This window comes from Sminthopsis crassicaudata, chromosome 5 (assembly GCF_048593235.1).
Source record: "Sminthopsis crassicaudata isolate SCR6 chromosome 5, ASM4859323v1, whole genome shotgun sequence".
Lineage (NCBI taxonomy): Eukaryota > Metazoa > Chordata > Mammalia > Dasyuromorphia > Dasyuridae > Sminthopsis > Sminthopsis crassicaudata.
The window spans coordinates 171,807,423-171,813,422 of record NC_133621.1 but is presented as its reverse complement, the minus strand read 5'-3'; the positions used below and the strand labels follow the sequence as shown (position 1 = coordinate 171,813,422).

The following is a 6,000-nucleotide window of genomic DNA, read 5'->3' as shown; positions in this document are numbered from 1 at the left end:
TAGAGGAACAAAGATCAATCCAAATCTACTTAATGAAATTACACCAGGTAAGTGGCAGATAACAGAGACAATGAGGGCTTTATTTTTATATAAAAGGTTCAGAAAACTAGTTTGAGGTTTGGAACAAACAATAGATTTGCCCCCGCTTGTGTTTCCTCACTCATGTTGGTAAAATGAAAAAATTGAGAGCTTAAAAAGTAGAAAACCAGCTATGTTAGTAATTAGGCCGAGGAACTAGTTAAGAGGAAAGTTTATTATGGAGGAAAATCCAACTCTCAATAAAGACTTTCATCTTTTCATGGGCATCTTTTGGAGAAAACAGAAAAGGGAAAGAAATTTCTTTCTCCTTCCACCTGGCTATTAGCAATGAATACAAGACAACTTGATTCCATAGCAAGAATTAAGAAGCTGAGATCTTGCTAGAAAGATGGAAGCCAGGCTCCAGCATTGATTTCATTGTCACACTACAATCTTGAGAAAAGGAACAGAAGTGAGAGGGGAAAAAACCCATTGAATAGAGATCTCTTTTCTTCTTCCCTCTCTCCCTCTCCCTCCCTCCCTCCCTCCTTCCCTCTTTCTGTCTCTGTCTCTCTCCTTCCCTCCCTCCCTCCCTCTCTGTCTCTGTCTCTCTGTCTCTCTGTCTCTCTGTCTCTCTGTCTCTCTGTCTCTCTGTCTCTCTCTCTCTCTCTCTCTGTCTCTTTTTATGTTTTCCAAACTAGTAGATCTTATATTAACCACCACTCAATTCTAGGACTGAATTCTCTGAATGAGTTTTTCTGGGAGCAATGAAAACTTCATACATTGTGACATTTTAAGACAAAGTGAAAATTCTTTTTGTATTTTTATTTGGGGGGAGAGGTGTGATGTATTTTGATTCAGGCTTAGTTCAGGCTCAGTGCTAGAACTAACTAACTAAAAATTGAACAACAATTTTTTTTCTAGTAAACTTATTATTTTAATACACATTATTTAATGAATCATGAGAGCAAGAGGGAAAAACCATGGGAGAGATTTAAAAAAAAAAAAAAAAGAAGTGTACATAACATGTGTTGATCTACATTCAGTCTCCTTAGTTCTTTTTCTTTATGCAGATGACATTTTCTGTCCAAAGTCTATTGGGATTGCTTTAGACCACTGAACTTCTGAAAAGAATCAAGTCTTTCATAGTTGATCATCGCACATTCTTGCTGTTATTATGTACAATGTTCCTAGTTCTACTTGTTTCTCTCAGCATCAGTTCATATACATCTTTCCAGGCCTTTCTAAAATCAGCTTGTTCATTTTTTATAAAACAATAATATTTCATTATCTTTATATATCACAACTTGTTCAGCCATTCTAATTGATGGGCATCTATTCATTTTCCAATTCTTTGCTACTACAAAAAGAGCTGCTTCAAACTTTTATATATATATGGGTCCTTTTCTTTCCTTTAAGATTTCCTTGGGATACAGACCCAGTAATGGCACTGCTGGGTCAAAAAGTATGCATAGTTTTATAGCCCTTTGGGCATAGTTCCATATTGTTCTCCAAATGGTTGGATTATTTCACAATTCCAGCACAATGCATTAGTGTCCCAGTTTTCCCTCTCCAACATTTATCATTATCTTTTCTTGTCATCTTAGCTAATTTGAGGGTTGTGAGGTAGTATCTCAGAATTGTTTTAATTTGCATTTCTCTAATCAAAAGTGATTTAGAGCATTTTTCATAGAACTATAGATGGCCTTAATTTCATCATCTGAAAATTGTCTGTTCATATCCTTTGACCATTTATCAATTGGGGAATGACTTATATTCTTATAAATTTGACATTTTAGAAATGAGACCTTTATCAGAAACACTGGTTGTAAAGATTTTTTCCCAGCTTTGTACGTCCCTTTTAATGTTGTTTCTGTTGGTTTTGTTTGTGCAAATCTTTTAAATTTAATGTAATCAAAGTTATCTATTTTGACTTTCATAATGTTCTCTCATTCTTCTTTGGTCATGCATTTCTCCCTTCTCCAAAGATCTGATAGGTAAATTATCTCCTTGCTCTCCTAATTTGTTTATGTTATCATCCTTTATGCTCGAATCATATACTCACTTTAACCTTATTTTGGTATGAGATGTAGGTCTATGTTGAGTTTCTAACATTATTTCCCTGCAATTTTTGTCAAATAGTGAGTTCTTATTTGAGAAGCTGGAAGTTGTTTTTGTTTTGTTTTGTTTTGTTTTTTTTGGTGGGGGGGGGGGTATCAAATATTATTAGATCATCATAGATCTTGATTATTGTGTCCCGTATATCTAATCAATTCCATTGATCCACCACTCTATTTCTTAACCAATACCAAATGGTTTTGATGACTGCTGCTTTATAATATAGTTTTAGATTTGGTACTGCTAAGCCACCATTCTTTGTAAATTTTTTTTCCCATTAATTCCCTTGATATTCTTGACCTTTTGTTCTTACAGATGAATTTTGTTATTTTTTTTTTTAGTTCTAGTAATTTTTTTTGGCAGTTTGGTAAAACACTGAAAAAGCAGATCAATTTAGGCAGAATTGTCATTTTTACTATAATAGCTCATCCTATCCATGAGCAATTGATATTTTTCTAATAGTTTAGATCTGGTTTTTCTGTGTGAGACTGATTCATTTCTGTGCAGCTTTCCTCATCAGATCAGAAGGGCCCAATGAACCTTAGTCCTCACATTTTAAATATCAAGGGTGGTTTCATTGCTTTTTAAGATAAAAATTTGCCTGCCCTTTTTGGAAAAAATGCTGCTCCTACTACATTGTGTATTTTATAAGAACTTTAATACTTGGTCAGGGATAGGATGGTTAGGAGCCTTTAGGAATTATACCTTTTTGGCTTGCCCAAAGGTCAGCATTTCCCCAAAACAAACCGTACCAATCTATAATCTAATCAACCTAACCTTGTTTTGGTTATCATGTGATATTTGACATTCTATCTTTCTGAAGGATGTTTTTCATAGCTGTAGCGAGCTGTCGTCTCTAGAAGCTGCCGGATCACTCTCTGGGAAGAGATCTGCTGTGTCTACTCAAATCTTTCCGACAGATTCTTCTTCCTGTAGTGAACCGTTGTCTCCATGTAGTTGCTGTTAACTCTTGTCCTTAGAAGTGACTTCCCTTCCTGCAGAGAGCCCCGTCAACCAGATGTAAAGCAAAGTCTTCTTCTTGAATCTCCTCCAGCTCTTATCCTTCTCCAGGCCGATCTGCTCTCTGCGCCCAGTGCTGTCTCTTTTTATCCTCCCAGAGAATGGGCGTGGGATAATGCAAGGGCTTCTGGGAAGAACCACCCCAGCCAATGAGCTTGCCCCCTCTATCAAGTCAACCTGAGTTCTCACCTTGTAATTGTCCAGAAAACCTGAATTCTCACCTTGTCACCATCCAGACAACCTCAGTTCTCACTTAGTAATCCTAACAATAGCCTTTTAGTATTTTCTATAAAGTAGATTAAGAGTTTTATTACACATTTTTTATTACACATACAGATCCTATGAACTGCTAATTTGTTTTACCACACACCTCCCCGCCCATTCCCTTTAAATGTGAATTGATTTTGTTGCTATTTTTGCTTTAACATATTTTTATGTTCTTGCAGTATATTATTTCCTCCTTTGAGATGATAAACTCTTTAATCCCAGGCACTGTTTCATTCTTTATCTTTGTATTATTAACACCTGGCACAATAAAATGAAAGTGTTTAAAAAATGCTTTTTGATTGATTAAATCTTCCTATGGAGACAAGGAAAAGATTTTCATTTTATAGGCAAGCAAATATACTTACTTACAGAGGTTATTAGGAAGATCAAATGAGACATTTATAGAAAGGAACTAGCACATAGTATGGCAAACAGTAGGTTTACATAAATGCTCATTTTCTTCCCTCACGGCACATCTGAAGTCATATAACTAAAAGGATGGCAGAGCTAACATATGGTCTTCTACTTAAGAACTCTGATCAGTGCAATGATCAATAGGGACCCTACTTCCTACCAAAGAGTTGCCAGACTAAATATGTAGAAACAGAAACCTATTTTTTAGACCTGGCCAATGATGGGAATTTGTTTGGTTTGACCATGCTGGGTTTTTTTTTTTTTCCAATTAAAAAATTATTTTTATTTTTGAATTTTTTCCATCCCCTCTTCTCCCCATTGAGAAGGCAAGATATAATACCTATTACATAATGAAGTTATGTAAACCATATCCACATTAACTATTTGGGGGGAGGGATAAGAAATATGAAGTGAAAGAAACTATGCTTCAATCTGCACTCATAATTAGTCAATTCTTTCTCTGGAGATGTCTGGCATTTCTATCATAAAATCTTTGAAATTGACCTGGATGACTGTATTGATCAGAGTAGTTAAGCTGGATTTCGCTTGTAATCGAGTTGTTTTAGTTACTGGGAGGTAAAAGATTTTTTAAAAATGTTTGATAATTGAAAAAAAAATACCAAAACATAATTTAAAAGTTCTAGAATTTCTGACTCTCAAGCTTCCCTAAGCCTTGTTTGTTTCCTCAAAAATAAATGTTCTTGAGAAATCAAATGAGAGTTTCCATTTCGACGCCTTCCAGAGATGTTTCTGGCTCGGAAATTTTACACTTCAAAAAAACCTCCCCCTCCCCCTAACAAAAACTCCCCACCAAAACCAAACAAAAACCGGGGCACAAGCGTGTGGTGGTGCTGTCACATCATGTCCAGTGTCTACCTCTCTTGAACTTTACACCCAAGAAAGTAGTTTGACTCGCTTTAAGAAAGAGAGGGAGGGCATCCGTGGGCCGGGCTGCGAGGTGAGCGAGTCCAACTCGCCGCCCCAGGGCACCCGCTCAGGTTTTGACTTAGCCAGGTGGCCCCGGATAGAAGGGGAGGCCCACAGAGCTGGGTGAATGACGGGTGGCTCGGGCCGGAGAGGGCTGCCACACACGGATTCTGGTGCTTTCAGTCCCACAGAGGAGGGGGAAGAGAAGGGAGAGGTGGGGGCGAGGGGAGGAGATGGAAAAGGGGTGGGTGGGGGAGTCTTTGGGGGGAGGGGGCTACTCCAGCTCGCGAGAATTGGTTCCGAGGAGGCAGCTCTGAGAATGGGCTCCTGCTCGCGAGTCCCCACCTCCCGGGGAGGCGGAGCGAGGGAGGGGGAGAGAGAGAGTGGGAGGAGGAGGGGGGAGCCAGGGAGGAAGTGAGCCGACTGGGAGACGAACGGGCACACGCACTCACACTCACACACAAGCACACCAGCACCCGCACACACGCACGCACACACAGACGGCTGCAGTCCGAGGGGAGGTAGGAGCCGGCAGCAGCCGAGCAGCCTCCGAGGGAGCAGGAGGAGGAGGAGAGGAAGAAGGAGAAGGGGAAGGAGAAGGAAAGAAGAGGAGGGAGGAGGAGGAGGAGGAGGTGAGTCCTGCAGAGATGCACACCTCGCCCAGTCCTCCGGCCCCTCTTCCCCACCCCCCCACCCGCTCCCCTCCCGGCTGCCTCTCTCATGTCCTCCCTTACTAGTCCCAACTCTGCTCAGAGCAAGAAGCAGCAGCAGATTGTCTTTGTGTTTGTTTGTTTGTTTGTTTGCGGGGGGCGGGGGGGGGGACGCCCTGAGAGAGCCTTGCCCATCCCTGCCAAGCTGTGGCTGCAGCTAGGGCCACGGTCCTTCCAGATCCCTGGGGGTGATATTGTTCCTGTCTGTCTGGAGAGGTAACCTGAAGGGTAAGGGAGGTATCTTTGTCCTTCTCTAACGCTTCTCTTGCCTCCCTTCCTCCCTTCTTCCATCCTCCCTATTCTCCGCAAGTCCCTAACATAAACAACAAATTTCTATCCCCCTTCGGAGTATCTCCTCCTTTCTAACCCTCAGGCTTCTCTGCCCCCCCTCCGCCCCCGGCTGTTTGTTTGTTTTAATGGAGGGGATGGATAATAGGGATAGCTCCCAGTTGTGGGGGCTGCTTGATATGATTTCTAAAAACTGATGCGTCAGATTGCTAAACATTTCACTGATAGACCCACAGTA

General features: G+C 40.7%; 1 protein-coding gene across 2 annotated transcripts in view; it reads left to right on the top strand.

Moving 5' to 3' along the window:
• The first annotated feature begins 5,189 nt into the window (after positions 1–5,189).
• Positions 5,190–6,000, top strand: part of STK38L (serine/threonine kinase 38 like) — a 109,540-nt gene continuing 108,729 nt past the window's right edge. Inside the window, exon 1 of one of the 2 annotated variants that reach the window (XM_074268773.1) lies at positions 5,190–5,396. The gene's annotated coding sequence lies outside the window, so the exon portion shown is untranslated. Of the gene's footprint in view, positions 5,397–5,682; positions 5,703–6,000 lie in introns of those variants that run through there. The other variant, XM_074268772.1, reaches the window with a different exon arrangement.